Source organism: Ceratosolen solmsi, unplaced genomic scaffold (assembly GCF_000503995.2).
Source record: "Ceratosolen solmsi marchali unplaced genomic scaffold, CerSol_1.0 scaffold8, whole genome shotgun sequence".
In the NCBI taxonomy this organism is placed as follows: domain Eukaryota; kingdom Metazoa; phylum Arthropoda; class Insecta; order Hymenoptera; family Agaonidae; genus Ceratosolen; species Ceratosolen solmsi.
In genome coordinates this window covers 221481-241938 of record NW_011948439.1, presented here as the reverse complement: position 1 = coordinate 241938, position 20458 = coordinate 221481, and the positions used below count along the sequence as shown (strand labels likewise).

General features: G+C 25.3%; 1 protein-coding gene across 1 annotated transcript in view; it reads left to right on the top strand.

Moving 5' to 3' along the window:
* The first annotated feature begins 1938 nt into the window (after positions 1 to 1938).
* The window catches only part of Smr (nuclear receptor corepressor smrter), a 64862-nt gene continuing 46342 nt past the window's right edge, over positions 1939 to 20458 (top strand). Inside the window, exon 1 of the mRNA XM_011503577.1 lies at positions 1939 to 2575. The gene's annotated coding sequence lies outside the window, so the exon portion shown is untranslated. The remainder of the gene's footprint in view (positions 2576 to 20458) is intronic.

Below are 20458 nucleotides of genomic sequence, written 5' to 3'. Positions count from 1 at the left end.
CTTCCCTTTCGTTTTTCGCCTATTTTTTATATCAAGATTTTTGTTCCATTTTGAAATTGTAATACTTATTGATCAAGCTAAAAAGCTCAATATTTCAAATATCTATCAACGTTTTAGGAATTTAATCAACATTATATTACATGAATCTAAAGTGGAATGTTCAATACGAGAATAATTTACACATTACTTGCCGAAAATTGGATATATTTTATATATATTTCCTTCTAGAATTCTAAAATGTTTATAAAATTGTTATAAAAACTTTTTTCATTATCTGATATGATTTTACACTTTTTATTTGAAATTTTACAAATTTTACTTATACTATCTCAATTTCAGTAAAAACCCAGATGCTTGAATTTATTGTTTTACCAAATATGGTTCTTAAGAGTGAAGTAGCAGTAGTTATATTTCAACGGTATTTAAGTAAATTTATTATGTTTTAATTAGTTTTCTTTGTTAATATCAAATGAATCTATGTAAATATCAAAATAATAAAAGGTTAGAATTGAATATTTAATTTATAATTGAATTATTTTTTCAAACTCTAAGCTTTCATATAGGATTAAATTGATCTTATTGTATCTTAAATAAGTAATAGCTGAAAAATTATTAATAAGTAAATAATATGACCGATCCAAGAAGCATTCGTTATTCCTAAGAAGTATTAGCGAAAATATAATGGGACAAATTGGTAGCGTCATTTTTATGTGAATCGTCTGGATCATTTTAGTTTGAAATATCTGACTCTAGTCATTGCAATTACATCGGTGTCAGATGTCATAAAATGGACAATAAGCTTCCTATCTACATACAGCTTTTTAATTTTTTACAATGATTTGATATTTTGAAGTACCAGTATACAATTATCGTTTAGTGAAGATATTTTCATGACTGAATAATCATTAATGCATGTGTTTAAAATTTCTGGTTCCATAAAGCGAGAGCACAGTCGATTACTCTACATGAATATATATTGATCCATATTCTGATCGATACAACTTCGATGCATTTTCTATATCATTTCATTACCGATATCTTAAAAATTCAAAATTATTAAAAATTGTATCAAATGTCATCTTGTATATATAACTACAATTGTTAAAGATCAAAGATGCGCGAGTTAACTGAACACAAAAGTATATGTACGCAAGTTTACTGTAAAAATGTTTTTTATTATTTAAATAGTTAAGTGTCCATTGATTTTATGACTATTTCATATGTTTATAAAGCATGTATGTATGTAATAAGTAAATTTTTACATATAAGTAGTATGCAAATGCTTATTATTAATTTTGAATGGATCTGATGAAAACTGTGTCTAGTAAAATTTTTAGTCCCATGGAAATTTAATATGATGGAAGTTAAATATTAAAATTCAATATATAATTTATGTTACTATTCAATATATAATATACATTAATGTACAATTTATATTTAGCATTGACTTACCATAAATGGAAATATTATGCACTTTTAGTTCGATGCTTGGTTAATATATTTATAATTGATCATCGTTCGAATTATTAGTCATCGATGGTAACTTTCTTTCCCATTTCGCTCTCCCACACTCCACTTAAGCATATCAATATTGATGCTTTTAATTGCATACAGCTCTAGCTTGAGTAAAAAAGATATAAACAATGAATATAATTTAAAATTTTGCATACTCGTAACGTATTAATCGAAGCCGTTGATCGATGCGATATTTGACGTTCCTAAGAACGTATAAAGTTTTATATACGATAAACCTACACTTTGGTATCGTAAATAATATTTAATTTATTTTCATCTTCTTTTGTATATAATAATTTGTTGTTATCGATAAATTATGACTGTTTGATAAAAATGTATTTGTAATATAATTTTTTAATTTTTAATGCAGATATCAACACGTATTTAAAGTGCAAAGTATGGATTAGCAGTAGCAGTGTGCCAGAGAAGGCAGAACAAATACATCGAGTTTTTTTTTGTTTTTTAATCGTTGGAAGTAAATGCGATCGATGCTCGAGTGCGGGTGCAGTGCGCGTCATGTGTGTAAATAAATGGAAAGTCGGGCAGAAAAAGAGGTAAAGGAGAGCATGTTATAAATCAATTTCTAGATAGTGTAGTGAGCAGCATAGGAAGTCTCAATAAAAAGTGAATTCAAATATATGAAAAAAGTGGTTTCAGTGAAAAACGTATAAAGAAAAAAAAGCAAGAGCTAGAACACGCCTATTGTTGTGTACGCAAAACAATAGTAGCTTCGAAAGCAGCAAAAACATATTGAAAAACTCAGTATATTTGTCGTATAGAGAAGAGTGACGAAGAAAAAAGAGATAGATATGCCTTATCGAGCTCGCAACTGAAATTCACGTATACATACGTACACTCACGCATATACATGATAAATATATCCTATATGAGTACCTCTGGAGATACGCGTGGAACTATAATATGCATGTGTCTACATGATTTTTATGCGAGACTGAAGACGAGGCGGTGAATCGCCCGCTTATTCGTGTCGTGTCCGGGTAATTATTCTTTGCACCGACGATCGATTCGAATTTCTTCACGGCGCAGCTGACGTCATTACGTAAGTATCTCTTGATATTTACAATTAAAAATGTATACTTTGCTTATTATGTTATAACTTACTAGACTCGATTCCTTAAATTGTTACTGACAATGAGTTGGAAGTCCACAAACTTGTCTCGGCTTCTTAAGCTGCAAATAATAGCGAATAAATAGTCTTAGGAATTTGATAATGTCAACAATATTATCGCAGAGCTATACAGTCACCTTAACTGAGTCATTTTAAATTGTAAAAACGTAGAAATGTTTAACAAACTGATACTTTACTTTGATATTGAAAATAAGATATGACGTGTTGCAGAGATAGAAGGTTGATAAAACTATGAAAATCACGAAGAGTAGAAAAAGCAATTTCTCAAATACACCTGACGCAATGGTAGCTAAATAGTAATTTTTTTTTTGTTCTTAATATAGTTATAAAGATCCCAGAAGTATTCATAAAATAATCACTAATCAATGTTAAAAAAAGCTATTGGTGTATATGTCTTAATCTCGCATAGAGTGCATATTATTCGCATCTCACATATTATAATAATCATTCATGTTATCTTTGCAATATATTAGAATTATTAATTAAATTTAAAGAAATTTGTTGTTTATTTATTCATAAATCGTATTATAGTTTATTATATCAGTATGAATTTTTATAGATTAACATATTTAATTGTAAGCTCCCTTATCTGAAGATATGTAGTGGGAGGATTTAGATATTCTACAGAATGTTGTATTTAGACTATCGAACATTTGATTCGTCTCGTTAAATTTGATTAACTGAACATTGCTCCCTTTCTTTCGACTATCCCTAAGGCATAGGTGCCTCTTATTTACATAAATATTAAATTATGCATTGATATGAAATCGTTACACATTTTTTTGTCATATTCATCAAATTTCGTTTTCTCTTCATCGAAGTATATAAGTACAATTCATACTGCCTTCTATCAACTTGGCTTATTATTTATTGCAATATTTAAATATTTTCAGTTATAAAAATGAATCATACATACGCCTCATACACATCTTCTCTTGCGTTCAAGACACACACTGAGTGTTAATATATTCTATACTAATTAACGTTAACAAATATTTTTTGTCATGAAATTAATTTTAAATATATAATTAAATATTAAATTTGTGTAGTAAAAAAATAATGTTTTTCATTAATAGTAAATAATACTTGCTTAATTCGATACAGTATATCTTTTAAATAATCATTTACAAAATTTGGTACTTGTAACATATAAATATTGATTTATTTTATATATTTGTTTGTAATTACTAATTTAACATTAAATGTATGAGCTATACTATAATTTAAGTTAAAAAAGAACTTTAGCTTATAATAATGGTTTTTTAACTACGTATAAAAAGTTTTTTATAAGTATATATATTGTTTTCTATAATTCAATATTTGAATAATATTCACACTTCGCAGATAAATCTATGTACCTTTAAGGTATATTAAATGAATTAATAACTAGATTATTAGAAATCATAACAAAAACAATTCACAAATACGCAAGAGCTGAGAATTGCAGGTAATTTGTCAGTGACATATAATTCTTATATTTATAATACATAGTATTGTATAAAGAGTTTATATTTTTATCAAAATATAAAGAATGAATTTGTCTAACTCTTAATATAAAAGCAAAGATTTATTAATAACAAAGATTTTGTATATCCCTGAGTGTTCTCTATTTTTTGAATTGTAACTAGTAGTTGTCCGAGCATAGTTGCCACTGTTGTCGCCGCCATCACCGCTGCTGCACACGAAAGCTGCGCAATGGATTGCGCACAATTTTCAGAGGCAGTTCAGGGACACTACCAATACAATAATCCTCGTTTCTATACACGCATAAAGGCGAAAATAACCTCTATATGCAACTTCACATTAGTTACCTTAATTGAATGAAAATTGTTAAACTTTTCTTAACTTATGACTTGTTTTCATCAATTTTTCATTAAAGATCCAATATTATAAATTCAAACTTAGACGATAAAGTTTCTTCATCTCAATATTATTCTCATACATTTTTAATAATTGTCTGTAATATAAATTGCTTTTCCTTTAATAAGATATTTTAGAATAAAAACTATATTTTATAACTAACTTATACAAACTGTCTGTACAAATACTTAGGATACAAATAGTATGTTGAAAGACTCTTTTGTAACTCTTATGGTTTATTATGCACGTTTTTCATATTTTAACATATATTTATTGTTAAATATATATATCTTGAACTTAATAAAACCGTATGCAACGTTATGAATTGTACGTATTCAATGATTTATGGTATAAATGTATAACCATATAAAAATTTCAAAATGTAATACTTTAAAAAATTCACAATTTTATATGGAATTAGAGTCGTGATAGTACTTAAAAACATAGATTCACTGTTCACGCTTCATTTAAATTTCTTCTATTAAATCGCTTCGAGTATGTTCACAAGGTTTATGTACATGACATTGATATATTTCTATAATTATCCTTGTTGAAAGACAATTATAACCAAATATTAAATAGTGTATTGGCATTTACATCATTTAAAATTTTTCAACAAAATTCTGGTAAATTCCAAGATCCTATACGTATAAATCGATAATTGCTAATTTTAATCTGATTATTTTAATATATTATTCGATACAAATACACGGGCTGACTAAAACCCGAGGGATATATAGATATTAGATATCAAAATTCAATTAATAAAGAAAACCCGTTTCATATTTGTAACATTTTGATAGAATCAACTCTTTTTATTTTAGAAGAAATAAATGTATCAACATTATAGTTACACTATAAGTATGTATTATAGTAACATTATAGAATTTTTTTTTGTTCTTTTAGAACATGCATATTCATTTTTAATAATTTGAATATTTGAATATTATATATAGTTTTGTGAACTCTGCTTAGTACAGAAATATACTTCAACTCTCATTTATCGATTATAGTATTATACAATTGTAAATAAATTTGTTAGAAAATCCTTTTTTAACTTTAATTAATATTTCATATCAAAAAAAGAATGACTGATTTGAAAATATAAAATATAGAGAATAGCAGTCTATTCTCTATTCAAATATGAATATAACGATTTATTTTAAAATTAATATTGTTATTCATTAAAATGATGTATTCTACATTATGAATGAGTATAAAAGAAACGTTTGAATATTTACAATTTTAATTATTTAATTAAAAATTGTGCCTCTACTGTATACACTTTATTATGTTAAAAAATTATTAATAGATATAATAACGGAAAATTTATATAACTAAAGTAATAAGAATAATTGAATAAGTTATAATAAAGGTAATAAATTAATAATCATGTAGGATTGTTATAGTTCTAGTCTAAATATAATAACAGAATAGTATTTTTTATTACAAAAGCAAAATATCAAAGATTTATAGTTATTAACTTTATGTCAAATTAATCTCAGAGTTCTGCAAATTTATAATTAACATAATTTTCAGATTAATGCTATATAAATTAATGCTGTCATGTGACGAAATATAAATTAAGTTAAAAATAAAATATAATTGTTTAAAGTAAAATGTAGAAAATTGTAAATAATTAAATTTTATGAAATATTAAAAAAAACGCATTTACATGAAATGCTTATACGTATGTGTGGCTAATAGAAAAAAAATGGAAGTAGAATAACTCATAATGATGAGAATTGAATCTGAAATATAAAATAATACGAAATACGAAGATATGACTTACAATACAAGCAAGTGAAACGGGTCCTTTTTTACATACAACACAGAATTTACTTACACAATATTGAATTTTGTTAATATATGTATAGAATTTATGAGAGAAAAGGGACCAAGCATTGGCAGTTGGTACTTATTTTTTCAAATGTATGTGTGAATTTATAAATGTAAACCTTACTCTTGCAATCGATGAATGTTAAAATAATTTATATGAAAAATAAGTTTTTAAATACTCATTTCGGAATTAAATCGAGTAATCTTTTATTTGTGTACAATGTATGACTGGTAAACTATGTATCTCAAGTACACTTTCTGTATTTAACTTTACAAATTCAAAAACGCTTTAATTAAAAAATTGGAAAATCATGGAAAGAGAAAAGGGTGTATTATCGTATTCTTTTATAAACTTCATTGTAACTTAATACTAATTTATTATTATTATAATTACTAAATTTCATTATAATTCAGTATCGTACTCAACCATACATAAATTAATAGAAATAAAATATTAATAAATTTGCAATATTCATTGAATATAATATGGTTTGCATTAGTTGCTTTAGTAATCATAAATTGGAAGTAGTAAAAAGTACTAATTTCTGTTTATCACCGTTATTTATTCGCTATGTTCGTCAGATTAGCATTAATAAAAAAATAAAATTCATATTTAATTAATATTAATATTTTCAGAAAAGTAGTCTGCATATAAAAGTAAGATTGTGAAGGATATGCCTACTTTTATATATTTCATTCATAGAATTGTTTCATAAGAGCAATAATTGTCTGTAACTACGCGCGTTATGAATATCAAATGCAGTCGACAAACGTAGAGCATGACTAATGTTACATAAAAATTTTTACACAGCCATAAATGAGATGCAAAATGGATTTGTCAAGATCAAAATATCATTAACTCATATAAATCTAGAATAATTATTCGATTAACTATCATTGTTATCTTACTTGTACAATGTTATTTTATATAATATTACGCTTAATCCGATCAATACTATTCTGATATATAAGAAATACAAATAATAACAATTGTATAACTCAACTTGGCGTATTTTAAAATTTTCTTTCCTACGTATATAGAGGAATAGAGTAAAACGATGATAAGATCTAGATATACTTTAGAGAGATGGAAAGAGCGAGAGAGGGGGGGGGAGGTAAAACAGGAAAAAAGGAAGCATTATGAAGAATAGAAAGATCGTTACAGAAATTGGTGAAGTACACCAACAAGGACTGATGTATAGTTTCATTATCATCAGTTGCTGTTTGTGATACTGAAACTTTTCTTCACTATTTTTAATTCTTTCTAATACCATAAGTGTATTTCTAGATTACGTTAAATCATGGACATTAACTTTTTATATTGTACAATATTGTAACAGCAATAATTTAGTATTATAGTAATTCAAAATTGTAACAGCAATAATATAGTTTTTAATAATCACACATATCAAGATAGTACAAATAAACGACTTCTTTACTCTTATTCCTCGCGAACACATTATTATATTTAACACATTATTATATAACACATTATATTTTTTAAAACTTAACACAAATATAAATTTTAATATAAATTCGCAAATTAAATAAAAATAAATAGATTTTAAATATCTTAAGACTGATGAAGGTGTAATATCTTCATCAAAACGAGAGTTGTTATCGTTTAACTTTCTGACTTTCTATCTGTTTAACAGCAAATCACAGATACTTAGCTTTTAAATTATATTCTAAATTATACTCTATATTAGAATAATTTCCTTTGAATTTATCTTGTATGAGCTCTCAATTATATTATTGAGCATAGGGATATTTATAGTTGAATATCCAATAATGAGATTCTGACAAAAAAGTTATCCAATCTTACTAAAGTAAACTATGAATATTTGATCAAATACTATAGTTGTGAGTATATAAAAAATCCAAATTTATGTTAAAATATAAAATATTAAATTATTTTATATTAAGTATATTTACAGAACTGTTTATCAATTATTATTTGAAATTAATATTTAAAAATTTGAATTTACAATTTATTTAAACATTTTATAAATTATTAAATATATACTTATTTTATTAAATTATTTTAATGACTAAACGACTGTGATTCTTCGAGAAGAAATTCGTACTGATTAAAAAATGAAATAATCATATATGTGAGACAATTTATTAAATATTTTAAAATCGTTCTTGCACTCATTGACTTGATTTACTTAAAAGAATAGAGAAAATTTGCTTACATGAGTGCTATAACAACTGTAGGCTAAAGAGAGTAGGAGAGTAGAAAGAAGTTACTGAGAAAAAAAGAGAGAAATTTGCGAATAGCTATAGGGATTAATTACGTTTTATTACTTGCGATTTTTCGTCGAATTTGAATCAGCACAGTGCCTCCTACCCCTCTCTCCTTCCGGCGAGGACGGCTGCTACTACTTCTCTCGGCTTTTCAAGGCAGTGTTTCGTGGCCTTCCACACATCGCGCGGTCAAGGTCACGGACGATTAGTTGCCGCCTAACAAGCGTTAAAATACATTTGCACACGTATTCGTATATAAGCATGCGAATAACAAAACGTTGCATTAGATGGTCAGCAGATGCTTTTGTACGCTTCTTCTATTTCTTCTATTTTCATAATTTCATAATTCTAGATACATGTTTCTCTCTGTATCGAAAATCCGTGAAAATTTGAAATGTTTGTCGTATGCTAAGTTCTAATTTCATTCAAACGAAAGTGCATCAAAAGAGAAAATTATAATGAAGGGGAGTGGAAAGAAATGAAAATATAGAATTTGACGAATTATGAAGAAAGAGTAATTTGGAAATGCATGACTGTACAAAAGAGGGGAGGTATGATTCACTAAAATGTAGAAATTGTCAGGCGTTACCGCGTACCGAGCGAATCGGTAAGATGATCAGAAGACAGACTGAGAATGAAAATAACAGTGTAAATTTATATTAGAAAATAATTGTAGTAGAAAATAGGTATAATAGTTATTCAATAAAGTAAGGTAAAGTGATAAAATTGATACAAGTAATAACGTTTTTCCGTACAGTTCATATAGTGTGTTTTTGTTATTTATTTCTATACTGATAGATAATACCAACATTCAACAATTAGTCTAGCTTCATTTCTTAAGCCAAAACGAATAATAGTAGTATTAATGAACAAATTAAAATTAATATTAATACATTGTAACAAAATAGAATATAAATAGAAAAATTTTCAATTAAATCCCGATGTGGTATTATTTTAACGTCTATAATATAATAAAACTTTTAATACATCAGAACTTCGAATATAATAAAAAACTGATCTATGTATGAATATCTACAAAATATTACTGAAATCTTGGCAATCCCAGTTCTAAAATAAAACATATTAATGCCGTCGGTATATTATAAAACAAACATAAGTATTTTTGCTATTAATGCGAAAAAAGAGATCAGATTTTTCTCACCATTACGCGGCTTTTAAAAAAGTAAATTATAATACTCGCATTTCGGCATAAATGACGAAAGTTTACTAAGAGCCGACGTATTCCGTGATCAACACTTATTCTAGTTCTTTAATCGTTGAAGCTTCGGATATATAGAATTATATAATTGATCTATCTATATTTTTATTATGCTATTACTATATGAACTTTATAAATTACATTATAACGGGTGAGTTGTTCGCATAAAAAAAGTTATAGCTAAGAGGGTAAAGAGCTATACGTAGAACAAGATATACTATGTTTCATATTCATAAGTTTTATATATTTTCAATATATTAAATTTAAATTACATCGTATTTTGTACCTGGCTCACCCTTAAAACGCAAGTTTATCTAATTATTAAATGACAACGTTACATATTTAATTTATATATAAATTAATAAAGTTATTAAGATTCATTAAGTAATCAAAAGTATTAATCGAATATGATTTTGATGTTATATATATTTTTCTACTAAAATTAAATAATGAAAATAATTGTTCAAATTCTAATAGTATTTTCTGGAATATATTTTGATGAATGCATAGTCTGAAACTAAATATAATTTCAGAAAGTTCATTATATTGATAGGTGAACAGAATTTTAAAAATATACCGCTAATATAAATTACATACAGATAATTTAGGTATATATTAAAAAGAAAATGTTGTAAATATTTTTCATGACTTCATTTATTTATGTAAAATTATACTTCTTTGCATAGTGACTGAACATAAAAATTTTTAAAATATTAAAAATTAATAACTAAAATATTAATCAATTGTTAATATATATAACTAGCCTTATTACAGTGAAATAGAATATAGTTGATATTATATTCACATAAAAATAATTAGAATAATTAAAATTAAAAAATAAATTAGTATAATATAGATTGTGTTTAATATAATTAAATACAATTTACATTATTTGGAAACAATTGGATTACGCCTAAATCCTATTATAGTATATAATATATCGGGCTATTTGATTGATTAGATTAGAACGTTGAAAGTATTCTATAAAACTGAATCGATAAAAAAAATATCAAAAAATATTAGTTACAATAAATTATCTAATATTTATTTTCTCTAATAAACGGTTTATACTTGAATATAAATTTTGATCGTTCAATGTTTAAACATTTTCATGTTTTTAAACACATTATATACAATAGTTTATTTAATTAAAGTATTATTTTTAATTTTGTCTTGAATGTATAAATTTAAAAATTATGAAATATAAAACATTTACTACATATATTTCTTATCTTTATTATTAACGAATTTAAATATTTAAAATAGATTTAAGAGAAATTAATTTTTATAATCACTTTCTATGTTGACTTTATTGACTATCGATTATCTTAATTATATCTATTTCGTTTTGTTATTTATACCTAACAATAACCTAATATATTATTTTAATTTCATTCTATAATATTGTTTAAAACTTGTAACTGAAATATTCTATTTAAACGAAAATAAAATTCATGCAAATGAAATTCATTCTGTATTTTTATCTTTAATTATCTTTAATTTATATTATACTAGTTAAATATATATTATTTATAGAACTTTGCTAAGTGACAATAATATGTTCAATTAATTTTCATAATGAATTTTTTAGTAGTTGATATACTTCAAAACTAAAGATAGAATCGTCTACGCATTCTTCTAATTTTTTTTATTTTTTAAAAACTTTAATATATAAATGTATAATGATACGATGTAAAAAAGTAATACAATGCCTAGTATCGCTTTCTAATAATTTTATAAAAATTTGTGATTTAAATGATCTGAACTTTTTGTTGACTTTGTATGTATTGCTTATTACAAAATAGAACGATTTTGCATAAAGTTTGTTTTTAAAATTTATTTAAATATAATTCAAAATGAAAATCGACTTATAGCCTATAAATAGTCGAATATATAATTATTGTAAATTGCCTTCATATTTATAAATAAAGTATATTATTTTTCAATTATTTAATTTAGGTAATTAAACTAGTCGAATGATTGTAATTGCCATTATATTTCTTAACAATTTCAGTACGTATTAAAACACTTTTGTAAAAAGCTATTTTTTAAATTTTTTTTTATAGACCTATTGCAATTTTAATAGTAAATAAGTAAAAAAATTAAATATTCAACTCGTTTTTATTAAATTTCTTAATGTTAAACATATATCAAGGACGGTCTTATTGTCCTCATTCAATATTGTAAAATTAATTCGTACTGTTCAAACATCATTATATTTCATCAAATACTTTTATATTGTTCTTTTTTTTTCAATATTACCTACTTACTTACTGTGTAACAATACAATCAACGTAAGGGTTTATAACGTGATTAGATAATACGATGGAATTTATTCAAACAAGTTATACCATGTCAAATTAAAAAAATCATTATATAAATTGTGTATAAATATATGCAATATAAACTCATTTTAATAGATAATTATATAAAACTTCTAAGAAATTTATGAGACATGTATTTATCAATAATTTCTAATTTAGACTACATAAAATATTTTTACAGCACCACCATAAATTATGAAATTGATATTAATTTCAATAATTGTAGATTGAGTGCACAATGTTATACTACTTTTTATAAATAGATATATAAAATATATGTGTGTTTTGTGAAAATTGATAAATTGATTCTTATCATTGAGGAATAAAATCATTAATTAGATTGGAATAATTGTTAGTGCTAATATGAACTACTTAAAGATAATGTAATTTAATAATTGTTATTTAATAATATTGTATTTAATAATTGTTAGTGCTAATATGAACTACTTAAAGATAATGTAATTTGTATAGAACAATAATATTTGTTAATTTGAACATTTATTTTTTAAATAAGATTTATTTTTTGGAGTGTGATAAGTTTTTCTAAATAAATGTTATATATTAAAATGAAATAGAAATAAGTTTTTAATTAATTACATGCAGCTTGTTTATTTTTATTTATAATGACACGTTAACACGTGAATATTTCATTGTAAAAGCATATAAATAATAATAGTATAATATACTTGTAGAAATATGTCTCGATTCATTGATGAGGTTTTAATAGGTTTTTCATGACGGGTGTTGCGTGCCCGAGTCACGTGTATGCTTGAATCACGTGTATGCTTGTATTCTATAATTTCATGTATACGAACACAAGCTAATTCTATATAGATAATCTTGTGTTCGTATACATGAAAGTATGTAACACAAGTTATTCAATATATATGTTTTTGAAAAGATATTTAATTTTAACTCGATAAATAATTTTTTTATATCTTTTTTGTCTGTCTCTTCAAACTTTTTAGCATATTGCCAGAACATGCTTAAGCTTTTTTAATGTATCAAAAGGATTTTCAAGTTGTTATGGTTTCAAAAATACATGAAGTTTAAATCGTTTTAAAATTAAGTATAAATAAATGCAAGTTAGTTTGTAAGTTGAATATACGAGATGATTTTGTAAATTGTCTAATTTATATTTATTTATTCATTTATTTATAACAATACTAGTGAACTGTAACAACATAAAATTATCTTAAATATTGTCAATTTGCATCGAATGTATAAAATTATCATTACACACCAAGATCGATTTTTTAAGATTAGGATTTTTAAAATAGAATTTAATCAATAATAAAAAAATACTTTTTTTTCATTCTAATTGTAAAAGTATTTTACGTAAGAAATTAAATATATTTAATTGATTATGCGACAACTGATTTAAATTAATTTTATTAGATTAAACGGGGATTATAAAAAATTGTATGAGTTATTCTTATCCTAAAGGCTTATTAATTACTTACATTAAAATATCTTATAAATTTAATTACAGATCTAAAATAATAAATAATGAGAAACAAAAATGAACTTTTAAGATATCGAATACTCTTATAATTATTTTGCATTTTATACGGATAAATATATAGATAAACAATTTGTGCATAGCATAAATGTATATTTAAATGGACAATCATACGAATGGTAGATAATACGAATGGCATAAAACCGAAAGAACCATTTCCATTCGTATATTTACATATGAATATAAATGATTTTGTCAATGGCTAGAAATAAAAGTTTCTGCAAAAACTTACATTTCGATTTCAATCTCGCAATCCTTGTCAATGCGCGTGCGCATTTTCAGAATTTAGAACTTGGCACGTGCAAAGACGTTGGCGCCTGCGTACTACGATGACTACAAATTTGCTTACTCGTCGATTCTAACCTTAAACGTCAACGTGCGCGAACGCAGCTCCACTACGCTCGGAATAAATATGCGTGCGCGCATAACCTTACCAACGAGCTACTTTCATTTCAACATCGTCGTCATAGGTTGTGACGACCGCCCCCTCCTTCGCCTGCTTGGTGTACCCGGTTTATTCACCCAGTTAATTTTCGTTCTTGGACTTCAGTTAAGGTTAAATTGGGCTTTGAATTATCATACATGCAATATACACCTTGACTATGGAAGTTAAATGAATGTGTGTGCAAGTTCGAGTGCTTGTACTTGAGTTCAGAAAATCCTACGATATGACTGCTTAGCGCGAAATTTTAAGCTACAGAAACGAAGAGAGTCGAGGTTATGTGTCAACACGATGGACAAGTAAGTTTCACCGTTACTGTGCATGCATTTATACGTGTACCTCAATGCTTTTCAACAATAGCATAAATGATTGTACATATTTTAATTTTTTATTTCTTCGGCCAACGAAAAACCGATAGAAACTTCAGTAGAGATATAGAGATTATTTAACAACAACGTGTTTAGTATCTACATGTTTATGTGGAATACAGACTTGCCGATTCGTTATATGAAAGGACATTACAATTTTGTTGCCATACTACGGCATTGACTTGAGATGCACACTATTCATACACTATTCATTCAATCTACAAATGTGCTTTGCTAAATATACAAGTAATTTTTTACCTTCTTAATATTTTATTTTTCTTTCTTTCTACTATATTTCTATTTTTCAAGCGCCACCAAAAGAGAAAGTAAAACTGAAACTTCACACAATTAATTTAACTACCTTTGTTTGCACAACTCATTATTTACTTCATTGGGCGAAGCAAGCCATTTTTTGCATAAAAAACAGTAAGATTACAAACACGTAATTTTAGCTTGTTTAATAATAATAATAGAAAATTAAATATCTTAGTCTTATACAAATAATTAACTTTTAATTCATAAATTGATGCAGTTTTCGGGAAATATCGCGAGCAAATTTTTATTTGAGAAATTTTACACGTTCCCACTTCGGCTTTGTCACAATTTACCATAAAGATTAACATACATGATCGAAGTGCAACACCCAATGCTAGAGTCTCTACCGTGATCTATAAATAAACATGTATCAAAAGGAAAAATGCGTTAAGTAAAGATAAATCCGTCTATAAAATAATGATATACTTTAATAGTATATACAAGAGTCCAACAGGAGACAACGGTAAGTAATACTAGTTCCTTGAAGGTTCTAAGTATTGTGATTCATAAAAAATTAGCAAACAAAATTCGTGCGTAAAGATGAATTTATCAAGTGACTTAGGTTTTTATCGTATAATACTGTTTATTTTTTCTTTTGATTTCATGAACACAACGCACAGTTCTTTGTTATTCAAACGTGAAACGTATCCAAAGGAAAATGGAAAAAAGTTCTAACTATAATGAGTTTATGATGTTGATTGCTATATATAGTTTATATAATTGAGAACTGACTTGATGTACAGATATTGTATACGTCGTGATATTTTTATATGATCAACAATATTTGATAATACTACAGAATTATTGTTAAAAAATAATATCACAAAACAGTTGTTTTTCACACGCGCGCGCGCACACACATATTTTTTCAATGAAGCGTAGCCGGTCGATGCTATTTGTAAAAATTTCACAAATATTATTTGAACATTTCATAACATTTACAACATACTAAGATTTTCCAAACTTTGTTAGATGTAGAGTACACTATTAAAATCACTTTAACAATTTAAAGATTTATTTTGTCCTTAACTAGAATTATCCTGCACCACTATTCTCTTTCGTTTAATACTCTATACTTCAATCAATTCCATAGCAACACATGTTTTTCATTTTCTATTTTAAATAAAAATTATTTCAGATTTTTGTTATACATTCATCAAATTTTAAGTACTGTTTTCAACTTTTATTAATTCAATAATGAAGTATTTGTATTAATTTTTCGGTTATGTTATAAAAATATTCAAAATATTTTATTGCAACTCTTGTTTAACTATCCATTATTATTGATACATATCTTACGGATATATTTAAAAATCTGTTCACCTAAGTAATTCAAGGCATTCAGCAGAAATAAAAAAAATAATGTTTGGAAATAGTTATTTTAAAAAATACGTATATATATATATATATATATATATATATTATTTGCGATATCAATATACATAGATTTGCATTACCGTGAGGAAATCTTTGGATGATAAATAATTTACAAATCTCAAGACTCAACTAAACGCTTATTGATTTGATTGTATTTAATATATATATATATATATATATATATATATATATATATATACTAATGATGAAAATAGAAAAGCATTGACGTATTCTTATATTTTGGTCCATTCTGTTTTCTAACCGTAGTTTTTTTAGTCTTGTAAACTTTATCTCTATGTCATATTATATTCAATACAATTAAACTTTTATTATTCTATTAAATTAAGATGATGTATATATAAAAATAAAACTTTTTGGTAGACAGATAAATACGGAAGTGAGATGTGAATGGTATGTAATACCGACATATTTGGTTGATTTGGTATGATTGAACGAGAAATCTTAGTTTTGTTTTATTGACAAACACCTCATGTTCGTTTGATCGTGAGGGTTCGTTTACGCGAATATTATACTTTACATTAATCAGTTCGACTTAAAGAAAAAGGAGTGGAAAAGGTTACTATACTTCTCTGTTTGCATAATTACGTGTAGCATCGATTTCAATAGTTACGTAAAATTTTCCATCATTCCATAATATATCGAATGACGAAAGCACCTAACGATTTTTTAGTGAACAACTTACTGTATACTTTTCCTCTCACTTTTGTGTTATGAAATTTTGTTTTTTGATATGCAATTGTATTTCCGAGATTAATATTTCGTACAGTTTTGTAATGTATAGATTGAATTTTATTATTTTATTTATTCATAATTACAAAATTTTCATTTTATATAAAATGTATTCAATGAGTAACTTTTATTGGATAAAAATACTTGCTCATTGTATAAATATTAGACAAAGAGTCGTTTTATAGCTGGAAATAACTTATTAGGTATTTGTAATTTTCAATATTTTTTATTATCAACTATTTAATAATTCTAAGTTTAATTCAAAGAATTTTTGATGATTTTGAGTTTCCCGAAATTTAGTCGAACAAGTGGTTTTATTCTAAGAGACTATTCAATTGCAATAAGATACTAGATGCTATTTCTAGAAACTATTAAAAATATGTTAATTACTCTGCATACAAATTTATATACAATTTATTTTATATATTGAAATATTGCTTATATGCGATTAATATTTGATCATTATTTATAAGAAATGTCAAAAAAAGTTGAAAATATAATTTTGAAAATTTTGTTATATTTATTAAAATGAAATTATATTCAAATTGTATGCATTAATAAGCTTATAGATTTATTATATATAAACGCGTCAAATTTATAAAAAATTAATTGAATGGAAAAATGCATATTGTTATTTTTAAATTTCAATTATATTGAAATTATTCATATACCTAATTATGTTAAATATTCTGTATATTAATTGGCCGATATTTTTATGTACAACTTACATTTTATGTAAAATTTATTTTGACATAATATATCATTACATATTATTAGATATCTATTAATACAATTTTATTTAAACAAATTATCTGTCAGGCGGATAAGCAAAGCATTAAGTCTTATCCGAAATTTATTTCACAAAAATATTATAGAAACTTCGTAATTTAAAAATTATAAAGTAATGTGCATTGAGAATCAAGTTTTTAAAAATATTTTAATTTTCCTGCATGGTAAACACCTGAAAAACAAAGAAAAATTGTACCTGAGATTTAATCATGTGAACGGATGTCTATGATATCTGATAATGCTCAATGTATTAAAGTCACAAGAGGAGCATTAAGAGTAATAGGAGATTGTAGAGGTGATTGAGATAAAGGAACAGAAACAAGTATTTTAAGCAAGCATTGTAGAAATTTGTTTTTCCTCTGTTATCCAAAAGATTCATTTCATCGATTTTTTTTCCATAGCAGAATACTGCGGAGAATTCATTTGAACAAAGTGCAAAATTTTCTTGTATCACTTTACCAACTAACCAATATCGAATAGTTTTTTCAGATATAGTTTGATTACCACATAATTCATTTGTGTATAATTTTGCTTTTCATTAAATTCATTCATTTAAATTAATGAAAAATCTTAAAATTATAAAATATTTATGTCGATTTAGAAGTGTAATTTACTTGAATGTTAAGAAAGTTACATGTAGAATAGCTATATTTCAATTAAGATCTAATATATTTTATTTTTCAAAGATAAAGGAGCTTATAATAGTCCAATAAAAATATCGTGTGATATTTATAGATCTTGTAAAGTTACACAATGTTAGTACTTGCAATAGTTTAATATTATGTAGAACGAAGCTTTCCATTTCACGGCTTTTAAATCAAAAAAGCTTCTACACCTATGAACAAGGCAGCAATTATTTTAAAGCAAATGCTAAATAAAAAATTTATATCCACATTTTAATATCTTTAATGCATTCCATTAAATTATGGAAATGTGGAGGATTTTATATATTACATGTGTAAAAAGTTAGAAAGAAAGGAATAGGCAAGGGAAAAATAATTACTTCAATTCATGAACTTGTATAGCCTTGCTGAACAGACGAATGGAAAGAGATGACGAATGGTGTTACGTTCTTACCTGTTCTTTCATGCACCATCATTATCATTAGATGTACCCATGCCTTGATTTCATGATATGTACTAACCTAACTTAATGTTGCTTTATCTCTCTTTCTCTGAAGCACAAACTAAGTGTAAGTTCCATGCGCACTTATATACTTCGTTGTCTAAAAATAGGACAATACCGTCTCATATTTTCTCTTTCTCTTTCGTTATCCTTTTTCACAGTTCATCGCGCCATCATTCCTCTCTTTTTAACATTTGTTCTTACACGTATAGTTTTCTGTTCCGGGAAGGTTCTAATGGCATTTATTTACTTTTTTCATTATTTTACAATTGTACTTTTTAAAGATCTTATCTGTAGTAGCAATAAATCCATAATTTATTTTTGGATAACTTGATCATTTTTTCTTAATTATTCATCAGTGAAAACATCATTTATTTTTTATAGAATTCACGTATCAATAATATATATACGGACTATTTTTTTATATTAAAATAGGAGTTTCTTATTATTCATTATTGCTTTATTTCATTTCGTTAATTGTATTTAAATTTGTAATTACAAATAATTTAACAATATTAATGTAATTGCCGTGTAACGGAAGTTACGTGTTTTTATTAATAAGTTTTATCTGGTTGAAACGTTATTGTAGCTTAAAAAATAACATTGATATTCTCGCGTAATTATCTGTGTATTATGAGCATTTGAAATTATTATTATTATCATCTATTATGAGCATTTGAAATTATTATTATCATCATCATCATCGTCGTCGTCGTTATTATATTTTATTGTATTGCATTATAAAACTAAATACAATGAGAAACGCATTTGTGATTATACTGATAGTATAATCTACTAACTATAATAAGATATTGGTATAATAAGGTACTGGACTGTTTATTATGAAGATTTCATTAAAGTTCGCACATAAACAATTAGTTAAATTGTTTTTCAATTAATAGATTATTCAAATCAATAATTTTGTTTACATTATACGATGATTTTTAATGCAGATTTCAAAAGAATAACGATACCTCAATTTCATATTCTGTATCTTTACTATATTGTTACTTTTGTTATGTTATTTCTAAATTTATAGCGTAGATACATTTTTACCTTTTTTTACTTTAGTTATAAATAAAGAGCAGTTTTTTTTTAATATTTCGGTAATATGAAATATGGAAATATGTAAAATACATATATAAAGTGAGTAAATTTTTCAGTTGCATAACAAAATTCTCGTTATATACTGTGCACTTACAGTTACTCAATCGTATTTTCGTCTTCTATTAGATATGTATTCTCAATTATTCATTTAAATGACTAACAGGTATAAAATAATTAAAGACTGAATAAATCGAAAGGTACCCCTTGTGAATTCATCGTCTATATTAGACGATGAGTCGTCACCGCCATTTCGATGGAAGTTCGAACGATAAATGGCGGCTACACACATGTAAGCAGAAAATGTCGGACTCCAGGAATGTAACATACGTTGTCATCGCCCAACTTGATTAGATCTTCCTTTGCACAAGATTGTCGAAATATTTTTTCATTGCAGCCCCTGAACTTATTCAAACGACTTGCATACTAGCGTCATATATAGTTTTCTTTTTTTTCTGCCGTTTTCGATCGTTTGGTTTAAATATATATACAGAAGTATAGAGCCAATG